Here is a 22,352-nt window from a genome sequence, read left to right as displayed (position 1 = left end):
CAAATGTTTAGCTAATTTGTATGTGGGGGAATCAGTGCCATCTACTATGGGATGTAATTGCACATTTTCTTTATGTATTTTTGGGAGCCTATATATATGTGGGGGGGGGGTCTAGAGTTAAAAGGTTTTAATTTGTTAGTAACTTCTACAGGCCAAGAAGTGACCTTCTTAAGAAGCCTATGGAGTTTTCTAATTTGTGAGTTGGTGGGATTGTATTCAATAGGGAGGTAAGCAGCTCAATCTAATAATAGAGCATTAAGTTTACCTGTGTAGTCTGTTTGGTTGAGTACTACGGTGGCGTTTCCCTTATCCGCTTTGGTGATTATTATTTCTTTATTATTCTTCATTTCCTGCAGCGCTTTATATTCACTATTGGGTATGTTGGTTTTTGCTGGTCTTGCTTTGGTCAGAACACAAGCTTCATCCAGTCTAATGTTGTTGGCGATGTGGTTTGGAAGGTGGTGGATCCCGCGTTCAATCTGGATCATTATATCCTCAGCCGGTATATTTCTGGGAGCAATAGTGAAGTTGTGGCCACGTGAAAGAGCGATAAGTGCTGCAGGCTTTAAGTAACTGAAGAAAGGTTGACTACAGTGTTGGTTGGAAGTTTTGGTTTGGAGGTCGAGTTCTTTTTTAATTTCTCAAATTTCTTGATCTGTCGACCCCGTATTTTCTCAAATTCTTTATCTGCCACAGTGCACAAGACGACATATAAAATTGACCAAAGCTCATTATTTATCGCGTTGGAATGCTCTTCTTCAAGCACCCGAATAGCTTTGTTTGCGTTAGCTAGGAGAACTCGCGTGTTGGCAATTTGTTCCCGCAGCAGAGCATAGCTGGCACGGTTATAAATTCTGAGATCTTTTGTGAAAAGAAACTGTGCTTAAATTTCCCACAATTTGGGATTACCTGATTATTCCGGCAACGTTTTAGGAAGGTCAGACGAATCAGTTGTCTTGATAATTTCAGCATCATTTTACTGTATTGCCGGCCTTGCGTGCGATGGAATCTCCGTGGATGATAGTAATTCTCATAGAAATGCTTAAACGTTGGTTATACATGATTATTAATTAACTTAAGGAATTCACAACGTACACTAGAATATAAATTAAATTAAACTTTAATATATATTTCCAATATTTCAGCAACGTCACGTTGCCATCTTCATGAGATTGCCCCAAATTTGGGAGACATACATCAGGAATCCTTTAGCCCAACAGCCAAGAAGATGGTGCCCCCTAGCGGGCTATGTAGGCCCGCTAGGGGACACCATCGGGACTTTTAGGAGAAACAATAGCTTCCTCGCTTCGTCCTTGTTTACTGTGTGTGTAGTGCCTGCGTGCACTTGTCTTTATTTTGAATTCCTTTGAAATATTGGAAATATATATTAAAATTTAATTTAATTTTATTCTAGTGTACGTTGTGAATTCCTTAAGTTAATTAATGATCATGTATAACCAACGTATAAGCCTTTCTACGAGAATTACTGTCATACCTTTCCTTAAATTCATTTACATTAGATGCACTCACTACCTGTAAGGGCAAATTATTCCACTCACTCACTGCTCTCTGGGAGAAAAATGTAGCCCTTAACCCTTTCTTGACTGAGAACAACCTTAACTTCCATGGATGCCCCGTGTTCTCTCCCCACCTTCCATATAACGAAAAATTTCATCATTTGAAATGCTATAACACCCATTCAAAAGTTTATAGACCTCTATCATATCATCCCTCTTTCTCCTGTTAACCAGAACCTGTAATCCACATACTCGCAATCTGTTCTCATAATCTAAATCTCATAATCTGTATATAATCTTTCAAATGCGTGCCAGTAATGTCCGGCGCCTGTGTGCAAAACTTTAGTTGGTGCCCCTATCCCCCCCCCCCCCCCCCTCGAATAAAAAAATCACTTTAAAAAAACGTTTTTTTTAAGTATTTCCTCCTCTTTGGCGCTTTTACTATCCTGGCGCCTTTGTGCCGCACACATTGCACATATGGCTGGCGTGCCCCTGTCAAATGCTTATGTATCATGCACACTCCATTTGTTTTGTTGATTCCATTCTGTTGGAAAAATTAAAGAAAATGAAAAATTACTGACTGCTAAAGGATATCACCAGGCTTTCCATCCACCAAATTATTTATGCCCCCCCAAATGCCATCAACTAGATCAGTGTTTCTCAAAGTGTGGTACACGTACCCCCGGGGGGTACGCGAAAGGTCTTTAGGGAGTACACGGCAATTTTCGGCTATGCATAATTAAAGGAGTCATTATATTTTTCAACAAACAGTGCAATTAGAGATAACCAGGATAAAACGACACTAACTAATGAATCACATCCCCTCTCCAGCAGAAACAGCTGTATAGACCAAGCAAAACCACATGTTGCCGGTGGACCATATGGTTTTGCTTGACACCACCCCTGTTGTTAACGTGTTAAAACTAAGAAATATATAGTGAATGTGTTTCAGATGTTATGGAATTCGGTTGAAGGGAATTAGCATTTCAACTCAACTGTTGAAATGCTAATTTGTCATTAGTTCGTGCGATCTTTTGTTAATACCGCACCAATCATATGCAGTTCTTCGCTGCTCTACATATCTCAAGTCTTGTAAATTACTGGTAATTTTTGCTTGAAATAATGGGAAAGAAGATGACGCTATTTAGGTAGATGACTTTGACGATGCACACAAAGAAACTGTTCTCGATGGCAAAAGTAGTGATAGCAAGTAGGAGCTTCTTGGTAAATCGCACCATTTTCAGTTTTTCTGAAAACTTTAGTTTCTGAAAATTCCTGTACATATCTCACAACATGATTTTTGAGCTTTAATTTTGGGAAAAAAGTTAAAGTTATATTCGAGTAAATACAGTATTTTTTTAGCTTTCAAATTCTTACGTATGGATCATTGGTTAAAGATTGGATTTATAAAACACCCAAAAGAGAGCAATATAGCAAATACAAGTAGCTGTAAGCAACAAGAAAACGTTGATATTGCATCGGGATCAAATGAAATTGAAGAATGTGTCGTCTGACATCTCTAGAGAACCAAAATTTAAAAATGAATCATATTTTTTGTTTACATGAACATATAAATTCAAATAAAATAGATATTTAATTTTAATTAATATTTTTAAATAATTTATTATTCTTAATTAATTAAAATTTTAATTAATGAATTCATTTTTAATTAATTAGGGGGTACGCGGATATCTGAAGTTTGAGAAACACTGAACTAGATTATAATCCATTGTAAAAAGGGTTGCCATATCCTACCTTAAAGAAATATCAGAACAAATATATTTGGTTCTTTGCAAGTTATATACTGTCTTCAAACCATTTCTGAAACTGTCTTTTTTTTTGTCTTTCTAACAATCCACAAAGGATAACAAGGTGACGGCTGAACTGGATAAGGGAAATGGGTTTACAGTGATACTGCTGGACCTGGCAAAGGCGTTTGACAGGATACCACATGGAATTCTAATCCGTAAACTACAACATATGGGAATGGATATAGGGTTGGTGAGATGGATAGCTGGGTGGTTGATGGAGAGATATCAAAGAGTAGTTTATTCAGGAGTAGAGTCCAAAAAACGGCCTGTGACTAGTGGTGTGCCACAGGGTTCTGTTCTTGGACCACTGCTGTTTAATCTGTTCATTAACGATATAGGGAATGGTCTAAGTGGGACAGTTCATTTGTTCGCTGATGATGCAAAGTTGGGTAGGGCGATAGTGAATGCAGAAGATGTCAAAGTCTTGCAAGATGACTTAGATAGATTGGAGTTCTGGACTAAGGAGAATGGATGTCAATTTAATGTGACAAAATGTAAGGTTATGCATTTCGGAGTGAAAAGATTAGCAGCAGTATACCACATTGGTGGAACTGTACTCCAAGAGATTGATGAGGCCAGGGACTTGGGAGTGTTGGTGGATAGGGAGATGAAGTTTAGGGGGCACATTGCGAAAGTAGCTAAATCAGCTCATCAACTCACTTGGTTGTTGAAAAATACCTTGACGAGCAGAGAAAAACAAGTTATTGTACCTCTGTACCGAGCCCTGATAAGACCTCATCTCGACTACTGTGCCCAGATTTGGTCACCTCGGTTCCTTCTTGATGGGGAGGAGGTTGAGAGGATCCAGAGGCGAGTGACTAAGATGATAGCAGGTCTATGGAATGAACCATATGAGAACAGGTTGAAGATTTGTGGGTTGCAGAAACTAGTTGATAGGCGAAAAAGGGGAGATATGATTGAGACATTCAAATTGCTAAAAGGATTCTATAGGATTAATTCAGATGATATTTTTGAGATCAGGACTGGTGGTGGGAGAACTAGGGGACACCCATGGAAGCTGGGCAAGAGCGTGGTTAGCAGGGGTGTTAGAGCTGGGTTCTTTACTTTTAGAGTGGCAAATGAGTGGAATAAGTTGCCAGAGTCTGTTGTGGGTGCTATGACAGTGAGCGAGTTCAAGGCAAGGTATGATAGATACTGTGAGAATGTTGAACAGCTGTGTGAACATGATGTTTAGGGCCTCCCTCGATGAGTCTAAGGACTCCTGGAGTAGCCCATGGTAATAATAATAATAATAATAATAAATTACTGTCTATCCTTTCCTGCTTATTATTGATTATCCTGTTTCTCTCACCTTTGTTATTTTGGTCTTAAGGTCATTCTGCTGATATTAAAATCCAGGAACATTCTTGTTTTGATGTCTGATATTTCTAACCATACAGTTGACACTAGGCATAGATTTCTTTGGAAACAAGCCAAGATTCTGCATTCAAATAGATTTAAATTTGATTGTCCTTTGCTTGAAACATGTGAAACTATGACACCATCTGAATCTCATGCACTCTAATTTGCATACCTATCTCAAAGTTTTGAGAACTAATCTAGCTGTTCATAGTTTTTATATGAATGATTTATATAACCCTGTATTGAATTACATACACTAACCATTGTTTTTATTGAGCTCTGTTAGTGTGTTTGTTCTCCTGTTGCATCATCTGTGATTGAGATGTAAGTAAGCACTTGATTGTGACTCATGTTTACTTTGATCTAATCTTTTATACTCTTCCTGACAATATACATGTAACAAGGAAAAGTATAGAGAGGTTAATAAATTTGTATTTTAATGTGTGCTAACTGTTATTTAATTCTAGGAATTGTAGAAAGAAAATTATACTTGCGAAGAAATTACATTCTTGTTTAATCCGTTACCCAAGTGTAAGCAAGCAAAGTTTGTGCATAAAGTACCTTTGTTATTATTATTATGACACCTCCAGGGAGTCCAAAGATTCATCAAGGAAGGGCATCTACTCTACAGCTCCCTTGTCTCCACCAACTACACCAACGCCATCTACTACCCACCACTAGCATTTCCACAGACAATCACAAACATCCATGCCCACGGCGGGATTCGAACCCGCAGTCTTTTGGCTGGAGAGCGGATTCGCTAACCACTCGGCCAACCAGGCTGGCTGACTAAATAAAATTTTATTTAATTATTTTAATTATTTAATTTAAGAATAATGATGGTTTTTAATAAAAGCATGGAAAGAGGGATTTAGCTGTTTTCTCATTTTCATATTTTATATTCAGCTACTAATGTTGAGCATTGATTTCTAACACTTTTCATATCATACCACGCAGTTCTGATTTTAGAACTCATTTCCTCTTTTTCCCAATTAGTAACTTTTACTCCACTTTTTTGATATTTTAAAATTTCTAAAAAGAATGTTTAAAGCACACCATACTATTAAATTTTCAGTACAGCTTCTGTATACAGTATGTTAAGTTCACTATGACAACCCATTGTGGTACTATTTAATTGGATTGCTTTTTACTGGTGTAATAGAGTAAGCAAAATTTTGTTGTTTTACATATTCAACCTATCTACTTTTTTTCTTCAAGCCAAATGCAATCAAAACTATCTGTTGATCAGGTAAAAGTAAATTTCGTGTGATGATACTGCGTTTCCCCTTTTTATGGGAGTTCACAGTACCATCTAGTCCCCCCAAATTTTATCCGGGCTCCGGAATCGGCATAGGCTGACGAATCAGACCTATGGCTGGGTCAGTATTCCTGACTGTAATCCGTGTGTGTCCTCGGACCGGTTTGCCTGCTTGCGGGATGAAAAACACCAGATAAACTGGCGGAAAAAACCTACTGTCCATGCCTAAGACCGGCTAACTTGGCTATGGCTGAAGAAGATCCTCGAGCTCCTCACGTCTCCGACGGGAATCGAACCTAGGACACTCCTTCCCCATGCATATGGTTGCGAAGCGCAAAGCCACTAGGCTAACCGCACAGACATTGAGCTGGTGTCATCAGATAGTGCTTCGTGGAAAGAGTTGTGCAGGATGCTCTGGGTTAAAGTTTTTGGTCCTTTCAACTGTGGATCTTATGTGTTATGCATGAGATTTGCTGGTCCGTGCGGTTAGCCTAGTGGCTTTGCGCTTCGCAACCATATGCCTGGGGAAGGAGTGTCCTAGGTTCGATTCCCGTCGGAGACGTGAGGAGCTGAAGGATCTTCCTCAGCCATAGCCAAGTTAGCTGGTCTTGGGCGCGGGCAGTAGGGTTTTTTCCGCCAGTTTATCTGGTGTTTTTCATCTCGCAAGCAGGCAAACCGGCCCTTGAACACACAGGGATACAGCCAAGAATACCTTGAGGCATAGGAGTGACCATTCTATCCTCGTATTTCGGTTACGAAATCCAAGCATGCTTGGAAGGTTGTGGGCCTTAAAGGCCTGTTTAAAGCCATTGGGATAGGATGAGATTTGCTGTGGAACTTGTTCATTTGCAGTATTTATAGTGTGTGGACTTGTTTGTTTCAATTTTCATAAGGTCTTTAAACTTAGAGCAGTGCATACTGCCAAGCATCACATAAAAGATGGTAGCAGCTTTGTTTGTTCCTGAGTTAAATTTTATTTTAGTTATATTGTGATATGTGCTATATGCATTTATTGGATTACTAGCTGAGCCCTTCCACTTCACTGAGGTGAACTTATACTGCCAGCAGTTCACTTCAGGATATTTACTCGAGTATTTGGTGCTTTCGTCATGGTATAGAATTGTGAGCATTATAACACTTCTTTGTAAACATTAGAAGTTTCATCATCCTCGACAAAAATAATTAAATTCTCAGGACTACCAACCTGAGAACATGCTACATATAACTGCCCATGTCCAAAACATTTACATCTTAAATCGAAACCTGCATATCTAAGGGTCTGTCCATAGCTTTATTAATTGTCATTGCAAAGCAGACTTTTATTGGAAATTGTAACTGCTTGAATGCAAATGGATAGTCTGAAGGAATGAGGGATATCTGAGGAATGAAGACAATTTCTCCAGTACCAGGACCCATAAATATCACAGTTTCTATCATATTCGGTTTTAACAATTTCACTTGAAGCCTAGTTCCATAGCAAAGATTTGGGGGTTCAAAGATTTCGGAGCAACATAATAGGAACCTATTTTCGATTTAATTTCATGACCAGGCAATCTAGGTGAATTAAGCGAATTTAAATATTTCACAGGAAAATGAACTGCATCATCTACATCCACAGAAGTATCTACTGATTTGTAAACACTAACAGATTCATTAACCCTATTAAGAACCAACTCATTCATTAGTGACATGCCGTCTTTTCGAGGTGCAAGGATGGCATTCTCCCTTAACCAAGAAGGTGACTTTTCCTTTATGTTCTCAATAGATGGGTAGACCCTGCACAACAGTTCATCTGCAGTTCAGACAGTTTTCCCAATATTTAGGTGTGTTAATATAATTCTTCTGTCTCTTTGCTGTACTTCACCATTACAAATTTTTAGCATTTTTGAGGAGAAGGAACATGCATTAGTGTTTCCATATATGCGAACATTCATATTGGTTTTGAGAGAAACTTCTCCATATCATGCCATGACGATTTCTTAAGGCAGGCATTCACTTTGTCTACCCTGGTTATGTGGGATATGATGGAGTGTTTATTGAAAATCACTGGCAAATAAAACAGTATTCCACCCATTCTTTGATCGTTTGATCTAATATCCCTCAGTGTTCTGTCGACCTCTTCAACAGGTGTTTTATGGGACATGTACATTCATCCCAAACAATCAAAGAAACCTTTTCACAAATTACTTTGTTTTGATATATTGTACATAGGTGTATCATTAGTCGTATTTGTAAGTGGTACCTTGAAAGTAGAATGAGCAGTTCAGCCACCTTGCAGTGGAGTAGCTGCTATACCCGAGGATGCCAGAGCAATTTTACCTTGACTTCTCAAATTAGCTAATAACAAATTCTGTAAAAATGTTTTCCCAGTACCACCTGGAGTTTCCAAGAAAAACAGTTTCCCTGATTGATTTTCACATCTTGTTAAAACATTATGAAAAACTTCAGCTTGATCTGAAGTTAGTGATTGTTTGTGCCGACTTAATAAATCCCAAAGTTCATTGAAATTGTATGGGGTTTCCCAGATTAACTCTATCTAGAGGCAAAGGATTGTTTGGTATTGGAAGACCGAATTCTTTAACACTTTTGTCACTTATTGACTTAACAATTGATTCAAGTCTCAGTAATGCCTCATTATATATTGCTTTATTAAACTGAGCCTGAGAATGTTCTTGGTGTAAGCTATCTTCCGAAAATGATTTTTGTAAGTTGACCATAGTGATAGAGGGTCAGTCATGTTGTAGTGAATCAACATTACAGTGAAGAAAAGGTGCAAAGACTACAGTAAGTTTGAAATTATTGCATCATTGAGATAATTGGATAGAAGATGTGAGAATCATCTTCTATCAAATTCAAAGCCATACATGCAGCCCGGTTAGATATTTAGAATTTCTGTTCGAATCCCCTCATTTCTTTTGATTTGGATCCTTTTTTAAATGATAAAATTGTGCCAAAAAAATTCTATATACAATAAAGTTGATTTGGTAATAGAAGTGTTTTTATAAATTATGAAACACTTGATTGTATGTAATTATTTCCATACCATTTGGTGTATTTTATTTCCCCCTCCCCCATCATTTAAGTAATTTTTCATTGTTAAATAATTCTTGCCATAAGCTGTTGGAAATGTTGCCTTAAATTATCTGTCTGGTTAAAAGTACAGTTTAAACTCATTTACAATTGTAGTGTACTTGGACTTGAATTCCTGCTTGATTTGTATTATCATAATCTTAGCCCATGAGCCTCAGTACACTTGGTGTATAGATAAGACCCTCTGGTTGAAAAGACCTGAATTTGAATCACATCTGTGACTAGAGGAACCTTTATAGATGTTTTCATCAAATAGTGACTTTGCTGGTCTCACATGGAGGGGTTTTTCATCAAAACAGGCAAACCAATCCCATGAACATGCATAGCTACACACATGGGATACTAACTGCAAGATGGAAGCGATTATAGCCATCTTATTTCCTACTGCCCATTATGGATCTCAGGTAGAGATCCATAATAGTCAACCTTCTGGATGGAGATGACACTTGAAAGAGTAGGACTCTTAGCCCATACACGGTATTAAAATATACTCTTTTGTTTCACCACCTCTCATGGACAAGATTCACATAAAAGAAGCAGTAAAAGCAATTAACTGCCCATACCAGAGTAAAAATAATAATTGTATGTATTTGTCAAGTATGTGGCTTATATACTTTTGTCCTACTCCATGTACCTCTTCTTCCACATGCACAGAAGTTTCACAGGTATCTGAAACACCTGTCCAACAGTTATCTATTTATGTATTTTTTCCTACATCTCCTTAATTAACTGGGTATTACAACCCTTTCCAGGTAGACTGTGTTTTAATTTTAATAATGAAATCCCTAGTTGAGAGAGAAGAACACATTTTATTACTCTATTTCAGTCAGAACTCTAGTTTGAAAAAACTTCATGAACCTAGTCATAAGATATTTAATATAATCTAGATAAAACATTTGATGTTTTTTATTAACTAGCTTTGTCTGACCACATACACTGCTTGGAAAGAAGTCAATGGACACCATAGTGTCACGAACAAACATATTGGGCTTACATAAGATAGCGATCAATGGGAATTTTGGACCATTCTTCTTGTAGACATGCAATGAGGTCCTGGACTGTTGTGGGAGGATGTCCCTTGACCTCACCCTACACTCCAGTTCATCCTACAGATGTTCAGTAGTGTTGCAAGTGTGGTGACATTCATGCCCACAAACCATGCAGTTACAGCAGCAGCCTTATGACACAGTGCATTGGCCTGCTGAAAAAGAAGTGGTCAGTTCATAGAAATTGCCACAAAGTAGGAAGCATTGCATTGTCCAGATTGTTCAGATACCTCTTGGAGTACTGAGAAAAAACACGACCATACCATCGCACAGCCACCTCTGAATTTCATAGTTGGGCTTACACACTCAGGTAAGAGACATTTACCGGGCATCTGCCAAACCTGTCAGTCTGCTCGGTAGTGGGTGAAGCATGATTGGATGCTCAATAACACAGCTTTCCAATCTTGCACATCATACTGTACATGCTCTTTGCACTACTGAAGATGACGCTGCGTGTTGGTTCCAGTAATGTGGGACTTGCATATTGCAGTCCTGTCCACATGTTGTGAACCTTTGTTTTGAATGTTCTTGTGCAGATTCATGTTCCAGTTAATGCCCAGAACTCTGCATTCAACATGTTGGCCAACAAATGGCAGTTCTTACATATTATCCTGTTTAGCACTTCAGCACACTATGGTCACATTTGGTGAGTGTGGTTGATCGTTCATTTCAGGGTAGTACCTGCGGTCGACTCCTTGCACTTCCATCTCACTGTGGTATCAATGATAGTGTACCTGGGATGGCATAATTTCTCAACAGTTGCAAAACAGATAGGCCCTCACATGTTCTCACAGAAATTTCTGTGAGAACGTGTTGTACTTACCTGGCAAATGGCAATTAATCCAAATCCAAAATCCCTAATAAACTATCGGCCAGTTACTCTGATATTGTTACTTGTGCAAGATTATGGAAAAAATGGCTAACTCTCATCTTTAATGGTTTCTGTAGATCAGGGGTGGGGAACCTTTTTTCTGCCAATGGCCATTTGGATATTTATAACATCATTCGCAGGCCATCCAAAATTATCAACTTAAAAATTAGCCTGCTATATTTGGTCAAATATTTAATTAACTCACCTCTAATGTGATGGCTGAAACTGCTTCTCTTTGGTGAGCCGTGTGATGTTAGTGGTATTGATGATGTTACTACTCGCAACTGCCTTTTCCAGGTTTGCATCAGTTAGTCTGGAGTGCAGTCGACTCTTTGCGATGGTAAGTTTTGAAAAGAACTGCTCGCAGCAGTAAGTTGTTCCAACACAGATGCATATTTCAATGCATGTCTTCTCAAAGTGAGAAATTCATCATTACTTATGTAATGTTTATAGAACTCAAGCAGTGGGAGGTTGTTGTACCCAGCTTTCAGCTCATCATCACTTTGCAGCTGAATGATTTCACATCCTTGAATCTTTCATTAAATGCCTCAATTAGTTTCGCACATTCACCAGCATATTCAAGTGTCATAGAAGGCTTTTGTCCTTCCAGACTAGGGAAATGCACCGTGTTATTCCTTTTGAGTTGCACTTTCCACAGCATTAATTTAGCTTCAAATGATTTCACGTTTGAAAGCAGGGAGCTGAGAAGCTGGTTAGGGCCCTGCAGCTTGACATTCAGCTCTGAGAAGTACTTGGTAATGTTTACCATGAACACTAGATCACACAGCCACTTGCTATCATTGAGTTTCCTGAGAGGTTTTCCCTTCATCTCCATGAACTGCTTGACTTCATCCCGAAGTTCTTAAAACCTCATGAGCATGTTTCCGCAACTCAGCCACCACATTTCACAGTGATAAACAAGATTACCTTACTCAGACTCAAGATCATTCAGTAACTCCTTAAACTGGTGGCTGTTAAACCCTCAGCTTTTGACAAAATTTATGCATGACACTACTGTTGACATCACATTAGTGAGCCGCAATGACTGTGCACAGAGACTTTCTTGGTGTATGATGCAGTAGCATATAATTAAATCACTTGGATCAAGACTGAGACGATTCAGTTCTTTCTTGACAAATGCAATTAACCCTTTTTGTGAGCCAACCATGGCTGGAGCTCCATCTGTAGCAAGGCCACTTAACTTTTCAAATGTTAGCTCAAGTTTTTTCATTGATAAAACAAGTTTCTCAAACAATTCCTCACCTCTTGTAATGTTTTTATGTCTTTTAGCTGTGGTGTGTCTTCATCGAACATAGAATTCAGACTAAGAGAAACTCTAATCTAAATTAATACCTGTTTATGTATATTTATTACCGCTGATATATTTTATATATACGTGGGCTGTTCAATAAGTAATAAGACTAATTTTACTGTGGCGAAACCACTCATCACAATATTAATTTCTGTGGAATAAAGGAATGTTGCTGTATGTATTAACAAAAAAGGCTGATAGATGGCGTATACGGGCTGATGTGCCAGAGTGTCACGTGACTAAACGCAAGCGCTCATCGATACGCCTACGAGGTGCGACCAGAGTTCGAAATGCAAGAGTCCTTGGAACAGCGTTATGCGATTAAATTTTGTGTGCGTTTGCAAAAATCGGCATCGGACACTTTTAACATGATATGCGAAGCTTTCCACGATGAAGCAATGTCGAGGGCAAGTGTTTTTCGCTGGCATAAAACTTTTAAGGAAGGAAGGCAAAATATGGAAGATCTTGAACGTGAGGGAAGACATTCAACGTTCATCACAGAGACAATGATCAACACAGCAGCGATTATCATCAAGCACTTCAAAAGGAAGTATCCATTGCTGAAGAATGGCTTCTTATTGCACTGCGATAATGCAAAGCCACATATTGCTGGTTGTGTAGCGGACGTTTTGCAGAACAACACAGATATCTTACCACACCCTCCATACAGTCCTGATCTCGCACCATGCGATTTCTGGCGGTTTCCTCAGCTCAAGAAACCACTAAGAGGCCGCCATTTCGAAAGCAACAAAGCATGTGTAGAAGCTACAGAGGCGGTTTTGAAAGAACTCTCAAAAAACGGACTCTCACATGTGTTTAAGAAGTGGACGCAACGTTGAGACAAATGCATCGCGTCTCACAGTAGTTACTTCGAAAAAGTGACTGTCATGTAAATGATGATGATTAAAGGTAATCTGTTTTCTATATAAATATAGTCTTATTACTTATTGAACAGCCTATGTATATATATATATATATATATATATATATATATATATATATATATATATATGACCATAGCTGGCCTTGAACTATTAAACCCATAATCAAACTTAACCAAATCCGTTTTTTGGATAACAATTATATGTCCAATTTCTCCTTTATATATATACAGGGTGTTCGGGATAAATTTGACAGTTTCGTAAGGAAAAAGAAAATCTTCTTTGTATCTATTAAATTTAATGAATTGACAAAAAAACATTACAGGCAGAGTTAATTACAATACTATCAACAAGATTTACTCAAAATAACCACCATTAGCATCGATCACAGCTTCAATTCTGCTTCGGAACCTCGAACAAGCTGATGCTACAGTCTCCCTGGGAAGGGCCGCAAAAACTGTTTTAATTTTATCCATTAACTGGGCTTTTGTATTACTGGAAGTGCGATTGGTGTCTTTTTCAACTGCGCCCCATACAAAATAATCCATGGGGTTAAGGTCTGGGGAGTTTGGAGGCCAAACATTTGGACTGGTGAAGTCGTAGAAATTTTCAGACAACCATTTTTGACTTTTCCCAGAGGTGTGGCAAGGGGCCGAATCCTGCTGCCATACATACGGCCTACCATTGGCTACCCTTGTTATCCAGGGCTTGACTACAGTTAGCAACTCCACGAATAAAGCCCGAATTCCAATGCCAGGGTTCTTCAACACCTGTTCCTGCAGATTTGCGAGGAATTCTGCTGTACGAACGCAATCAGATCGTCTGCTAGGGATCTTTCTTCTTGCTACATCCTCGTAGTCACCATTGCAAGTCTCTAGTTCATGCCTGATTGTTTTTACTGTATTCAGGGAGCATTGGGCAGCAGTCGTAATATCCTTATTTTGATGGCGGGCACGAATCATCATGATACAAGTTATTCTCTTCCATGATTCAGGTGGGTTCCAGCTATCCATCCTTTCTGACATCTTGTATATGAATGAAGAAGGGTCCAAACTTTTAAATGAAGAGAAGTGTGTGTTAATACATGTAACTTACGGAAAAATATAATTAATTATAAATATGTCAAATTTATCCCGAACACCCTGTATATATATATATATATATACACACACACACACACACACACACACACACACACACACACACACACACAAATGGCTCTATTGGCTTGAGGTTTACACATTCATTAGTTAAAAGATGTACAAACTCGATTACTCATGTGACTCCAACCAAATCGCCACATGGGTGACACAACATGGCCGTTCTGGGAATTAAATTGTCACACACAAGGTGTGACAATTTAATTTCTGGAACAGCAATGTTGAGTCACCTGAGTAATCATTTTTGTACATCTTTTAACTAATGCATGTGTAAAAACCTCAAGCCAATAGAGCCATTTGCTAGTTGGCTTGCAAAAACAGTAGAGATCTGCATGTAAACTTTGCTATATAAAAATGTGTGATCAAATTTTGTGTGAAAATTGGCAAAACTTCTACTGAAACATTGGAGCTGTTGAAAGTAGCATATGGTGTGGATGCTCTGAAAAAGTCAGGTGTCTTTGAGTGGCATAAGAGATTCAAAGGTGGGCAACAAGTTGTGAGTGATGATCCCAGAAGTGGGAACAGAAAAGTGTGAAATTAGCTATAGTCGGACAGACGATTAAGTGTGTGATTAATGGCTGATGAATTGCAAATAAATTGAGAAACAGTCAGGGTAATTTTAACTGAAGAAGTGGGTATGCAAAAGATTTCTGCAAAGTTTGTGCCTTGGATCTTGATGGACAAACAGAAGTTCCGGTGGGTTCAAATTGTGATGAAACCGGTGGATTCAAATTGTGACTGATCTTGCAAATAAGCACGTGTTTCTGAGGGGAATTATAGGTGATGAAGCTTGTTGCTTCCAGTATAATCCTGAAACAAAATGCCAGAGCATGCAGTGGAAAACCCTAAATTCACCATCATCGTCGTTATCGTATGTTACGCTTTCGTGCAGGCCTACACATTTTACTGCGTAAGCTTCCATCACCGATAATCCTGCAGAATAGGTTGGTTGCTTCTTATTTCTGGTAGTATCCCATGTCTGTCAAATTGTGTGTTCACTGGGCTGGGCTGATTTGCCTGCTTTGCGGGATGAAAAAACCCGAGATAAACTGGCGGAAAAAACCCTACTGTCCACGCTCAAGACCAGCTAACTTGGCTATGGCTAAGGAAGATCCTTAAATTCCTCACGTCATCGATGGGAATCAAACCTTGGACACATTTCCTCAGGCATATGGTTGCGAAGCACAAAGCCACTAGGCTAACCGCACAGACCCAAGTTCACCATGTCCAAAAAAAAGCACTCATGTCACGTCAGCAGTTCAAGACCATGCTGGTTGTGTTTGTTTGATCATATGGAGATAGTCCACTATGAATTCATTGAACAGGGACAATCAGTCAACCAACATGCTGAAAAGACCTGAAATGTGGTCTGAAAAGTGGTTCATCCATCATGACAGTGTGCCAAACCATAGTGCACCCATTGTGAGAGAGTTTTTGGCAAAAAAATTGATTACTGAATTAGGTCATCCTACTTATTCACCCGACTTAGCTCTCTATGATTTCTGGCTGTTTCCAAATTTAAAGACTGCGGATGTTGGAGATAAGAATAGAATATAACTTAAAAGAACAAAGATTTTCTGACATCACTGATATCCAGCATAATGTGATAAAGGAACTCGAGTATTTTGGGAAAAAAGAGGTCCAGGCCTGTTATTTTGATAAAAACGGGAACACCGTCTAAACCAGTTTATAAATGCACAAGGAGATTACTTTGAAGAATGTATAGTTCCGATTGTAGGTTTTTTACAGGTGCATTCCAGGAATTAAATTGTCACACTTTGTGTGTGTATGTGTATATATATATATATATATATATATATACAGTTTCTGCTTTATGAATTAATTGGTTCCTGCCAACCGTTCATATATCGGGAATTCGTAAAGCGGGAGTTTGTTTGCCTTAGAAATAATGCTACAAGCAAGAGTTACGTTTGTAAGAAGGAATATATAAAATATCAAATGAATACTAAATGATAAGAAAAGACTCTACTGGCCAAAGATTTACATATTTAAAAAAGAAAAAGAGAAAAATTTTAAATTAAAAAAGATTCTTTGAAAAAAAAATGAGCTCATTTTTATATCACCTGGTGAATATCTGCAGCCGTTGAGATAGTAGGAGATATATTAGGAAGCTTCTGTGCATTTTTTTTTTTTCAAAGATGGCCTTGAATGTTATCTGCTTCATTGACATTTACTTCTTATTGTTTAAAATAGCTCAATAGCAAGCAGAAGCATCATTTATTTCACGTGAAAATTTACTAAATCATTCCAAGTCTGAATCTTGTGATTCAAAGATTTCTTGAGCTTTTTTTGAGAAGCTTAAATGCTTGTTCTAGGCCTTTTAAAGTGATAAACCAAGTTGGAACTTCATATTCATTATCTTCTTTGTCTTTTTCTTCTTCTTCATTTATTTCTTGTTCCTCTAATTCAAGGAGATCATTGGGTGAGAGTTCCATGGTGTGAGATTGAAGCAGCTCATTAACATCACCTTCCAAAATTTCCATTTGCAACTGGTTAGCCATACCTAAGATCGCTTGAGTTTCAGAATTCACAATCTTTATTGGGTCTTCAAAGCCTTCGAAATTATCATTAAATTGAGGACAAAGTTTATGCCATACTCCTTTCATAGTTTTTTCAGAAACTTTATGCCAGGTGCTCTGCGTTACCTGAATTGCGTCTAAAATGTTGAATCTCTTCCAAAACTTTTTGATAGAAAAGTTTCCATGTTTATCATTTGCTTCTGTTAATATTTCAAACGTCTATTTGAGATAATGTGCTTTAAATGTCGCAATCACTCCTTGATCCATTGGTTGTAAAAAGACAAGTTGTATTTGGTGGTAAAAAGATTTTTACATTAGGGCAAATGCAAGCTAACTGATGAGGGATGGCCACATGCATCCCTCATCAGTAATCAGTTATCAGAAGCACTTTAAATGGAATTTGTTTTTTCTCACAATAAAGTTTCACTTCAGGAATAAAGTGATGCATAAGCCAATATTCAAATAGGGAACCCATGAGTCAAGCCTTCTTATTTGCCTTCCATATTACTGGGAGAGCATCTTTATTAATTCCTTTTAAGCTTCTTGGATTTTCTGATCGATGCTCAAATAAGGGTTTTAACTTACAATCGCCAGCAACATTTCCTCCTAATAGTAGAGTGATACGATCTTTTGATGCTTTAAAACCTGGCATTGAGGACTCTTCTTTTGCGATGTAAGTTTTTGCAGGCATCCGTTTCCAAAAAAGGCCTGTCTCATTGACATTAAAAATTTGCGATGGCGAGTAGTTTCCTTCTTTAATTATTTCTTCTAATTTTTCTGGTTAAGATTTGCAACCTCACTATCACCGCTTGCAGCTTCACCTTGTATTTTAATGTTATGCTAACCAGTCTGCTTTTTATAGCAGTCAAACCACCCACTACTTGCAGTAAAAGTCTCTTTGCAGTCATCCCTTTTTTGGTCTTTCAGCATTTTAAAAATGGCTAATGCTTTAGTATAAATTGTTGCGTTGGTAATAGGCATGTTTATTCGTTGAGTTTGGTCGCTTATTCAAGCAGTTAACAGTTTTTCCATATGAGGAATTATACTGCCTATTTCTTTATTACACAACTATGTAGACTGCATAGATTGTGAATTTTTTACTTCTTTCAAATATTTTTTTCTTTATCCTTTAAAATGGTGCAAACTGTAGAAGCAGCAAGAGAAAATTTCTCAGAAAGAGCTTTAACAGTGCTACCTGCTTGATGGCTGGTAATAATTTTGTATTTCTTCTCTAACATAATTGCTTTTCTTTGTTTCTTTTGCTCAGTTTCTAATTTTGCACTGTTGCTTCTTTTTGACATTTCTGGAAAAGTGAAAGGATTATACAGGTATCCCTCGATTAATGCAGTTAATTAATCCCTCGATGTTGCCTCGTTAATCAAATATAATAATCAATGGTAAAAAAGTACAATTCGTCCATGATCGATTATTGTATTAATAGTTCGTTTTATATGGTACACTTTTAGGAAATATAAAAAACGAATGCAAAGTAAATGTTTAATAAATACTTGTACCTACATTAGTTACTGCAATTTTTTTATCAAAAGAAGTTATCAAGAGTCGTTTGAACAGTTTTAGTTTTTTCTTATCGGCATAAATTCTACGATAACAAGCAATATGAGACTCCAGACCTCGGCAAACAAGAATTCTTCGATTAACATCTGAATCCATATCCATTACTTGCTGCTTAAGCGATTTTAAACTGCGAAATATTCTATCCAGTTCTTTGACTATTATCTCCTTTGGAACCTCATCTTCACATTCCATTTGTTTGTTGTCATCATATGTGCGTTGTTCAATTTCAAGAAGATCGTTGTCACTGAAATTTTTTGAATTTGAAGCCAATAATTCTTTAACATCTTCTGCATCAACACCATCAAGACCAAGGTTTTCACCAATTGCAACAATTTCTTCAACCACGTTGTTCACAGGATTTTGAAAACAACCTAAGTCATTAGTGCATTCTGGCAAATGGTTTTTCCAAACAGCTTACATGCAGCTAGAAGACACTTGCTCCCACGAGTCATGAATGTTTTCAGTTGCGTGTTTAATGTTAATTTTTTTTCGAAATTTTTGGAGCGTAATCGCATTTTCTCCCATTGTTGTTTCTACTGCCTTTGAGAATATCTTTTTAAGAAAATAGGCTTTGAAAATTGCAATGACGCCCATGTCCATATGTTGTAGCAGTGATATCGTATTTGGTAGGAAAAATAAAACTTTCACATTCTCACACAGATCATTAGGAGAATTTGGATGACCAGGTGCGTTATCTAAAAGCAAAAGAGCTTTGAAAGCTAAGTTATTTCTCTTGCAATACGCTTCAACTGCCAGACAAAAATAAGACTTAAACCAATCTTCGAATAGACTTTGGGTAACACAAGTCTTCTGATTCGCCCACCAAATTACAGATAAAGAGTTCTTGTTATATCCTTTTAAAGTCCTTGGGTTCTGAGTTTGATAGACAAGCAGCGGCTTCAATTTAAAATCTCCATTAGCCAGGCTGAGCTGCTGCTTTTTTTGATATAAAAGTTCTAGATGGCATTTTTTCCCAATAGAGGCCAGTTTCATCTACATTGAAAATTTGGCAGTAATCGTAATCATTTTCTTCGATAATTTTCTGCAGCTCAGCAGAATTATGGATGCAGTATCTTCATTGGCACTTGCAGCTTCACCTGTTATTTTCACATTCTTTAGTCCAGCCCTAGATTTAAAATTTTCAAGCCAGCCTTTGCTAGCTGCGAATTTTGAATTGTCTTCTTTATATTTAGTCTCTTAAGTATTGAAAACAGGCTTAGAGCTTTGGCCATGATATTATAGGCACTAATTGTAATTCTCTTTTGATTGCAGTCTTCTAGCCAAATAATCAACAGATCTTCCATTTCAACCATTATAGCACTCTGGTTACATTACATACTTGCAGATCTAGATGCAACTTTATCTTGCTCGCAATGCTCATCAGCTTTGGAGAAAATAGTCCGTATTGTGGACTCGTTAAAACCCAATTCACTTCCGATCTTACTTTTACTTTCACCACGTTTAAATCTTTTAATTATATCAAGTTTTGTATCTAAGGTAATTACTTTCCTCTTCTTTTTTTCACTTAATGACCCGGTTGTGGGATTGCTCTTATTCTTCGACATGATTAATGGACTGTAAAATTTATGAAGACGTAATTTGTAAATACGTACAGCAAAACAACTGGAGCTTGTAATACACCCACTCTTAATGCTGGCAGTGAAGTAACTGGCTGGCACTCAGGCTCTGGGAGCATGGCTGCTTGGGAGGAATGACATCATCACACACCCCTACCCTCAGCTATGCAAACCACAGTCTTGATGTTTAGCATCGAAGAATTCAGAGTATCATTGAACTTAGCCTAAATCTTTCATGCTAAGCAATAATGCTCTTTCCTTCTCATTTTTCTTTTGATCTCATTTTGCAACATTATCAATGACATTCTCATTAAACTGTAACTCAGAGACACCCCCCCCCCCAAATATGGGACTTAATTTCTTCAGTTAATAATTGAAACTACATGAGGTTATTATTATTACACCCTCCATGATTCATAATGCACTCCATTTACTGACAATTCTCTATGTAAAAAATCTATTCCTCACACCACCCTTCTTCACCACACTTATAACTTCCAGGGATTGCCCCTGTTTCTTCTCCTCTCACCTTCGACTCTTTTTATAATCCTCTCTAAATTAATCTGATAAAATTCCATCACTAACTTAAATATCTATCATATCACATCTTTTCCTCCTATCCACCAAACTCTGCAATCTGCATTTCTTCAATCTCTCTTCATAGCCAACATTCCATAGTCCTGATATTGTCTTAGTCACTATTCTTTGGATACTCTCCAATGTTTCCACATCACATTGAAAATCACATCTGAGCACAATAGTCCAAGTGTGGTCTGACCAGTACTTTATACAGTGGCACAACCACCTCCTTATCCCTACATATCAGAGTACTTTTCATCATAGCAGCGCCAATGTACAGGCTTTGCAACACTCCCAAATCTCACCCACTTCCTACAGTACAGCACCTTTAATATAGTACACAGCTTTACATTTCTGCACTCCAAAATGTAACACCTTGCACTTACTAATATTAAAACTACAACCCCACTCCTTTGTCCAAGTCAAAAGTCTATTCAAATCTTCTTGAAGGGAATTGACATCAGCAGTGCTACTTATAATTCTCCCCAACTCTATTAAAGAATAGAGATAGGGAGAATTATCAGCAAACAAATGAAGATCCCTAGCCAGTCCACATGATGTATCATTTACAAACAAGTTAAACAGCAGGAACCCCAAGAACAGAGCCCAGTGACGTGCCATTGGTTACCCTCCTTTTTTTTTTTTTTTTTTTTTTGAGATACTGCTCCATTATTATTATTATACCAGTACCTCCATGAAGTCTGAAGACTCATCATAAGAGATCTGATCTATCCACACAATCTATCATCCCTCTCCTTGAAACTCATTAACTGACAAAGCACTCACAACTGACTGTGGCAACCCATTCCACTCATTCACCGCTCTCCAAGCAAAAAATCTAGCCCTCACACTCCTACTAAGCACACCTTTATTCAACTTCCTGGGATGACCCCTTGTTCTGTTCCCTCTAGCTATGTGCTGAAACATTTTCCCCTGCACCTGTTCTATAAAACCCTTTCAGCAACTTATATGGTTTTATTTCTATCATATCCCCTCTTTTTCTCCTATCAACCAACTTCTGCAATCTACACACCTTCAGTCTATCCCCATAGAGAACATTCCACAGACCACTCACCATCTTGGTCACTCGTCTCTGAATCCTTTCCACTGCTTCCTAATTCCCAAGAAACCTAGAAGACTGGACTTGAGCACAGCAGTCCAGATGTGGGTGTATCAAGGCTTTATAAAGAGGAATAACTTCCTTATCTCTGCTTGTTAATGTGTTCTTCAATAGCCAAGTAATTTTATAGGCTACCTTAGCAATATGTCCTTTAAACTTTAACTCTCTGTCTACCATCACTCCTAAATCTCTGGCTTCATTTATTTCCTGGAGTACAGTGCCATCAATGTGATACACAGCTTGTAATTTATTTATCCCAAAATGCATAACTTTACATTTCTCAACATAAAACTGACACCCATTAACTTTTGCCCATACTGACAACCTATGTAAATCGTCCTGCAAGCTCTCCACATCACCTTGAATAACTATCACTCTACCTAATTTCTCATCAACAAACACTGAATATTTTCTTTCAGGTTATTTCCTATATCATTTATGTACAAATTAAACAGCAATGGTCCCAGCACTGAATCCTGCACCACACCACTAGTCACCTATTTTCTCCTCAACTCTGTCTATAATTGGAAGCATCTGTCCTATAACCATGCTTGTGTAGTGATACTATTTTGCCTTTTTCCACTCCTTAAGGAACCTTATCGACTGCAAGACTTTCATTAAATAACCAGATCAAGAATGGGATATTATTCAAG

General features: G+C 37.8%; 1 protein-coding gene across 3 annotated transcripts in view; it reads left to right on the top strand.

Annotated features, from left to right (window-relative positions):
- The window catches only part of LOC150093092 (fibronectin type-III domain-containing protein 3A-like), a 557,362-nt gene that overhangs the window by 353,491 nt on the left and 181,519 nt on the right, over nt 1-22,352 (top strand). The window lies entirely within an intron of this gene.

The sequence above is a fragment of the Typopeltis vanoorti genome, chromosome 24 (assembly GCF_054136105.1).
Source record: "Typopeltis vanoorti isolate ZY-2024b chromosome 24, IOZ_Tvanoo_1.0, whole genome shotgun sequence".
Taxonomy (NCBI): Eukaryota; Metazoa; Arthropoda; class Arachnida; order Uropygi; family Thelyphonidae; genus Typopeltis; species Typopeltis vanoorti.
This window is presented reverse-complemented; position numbering and strand designations above follow the sequence as displayed.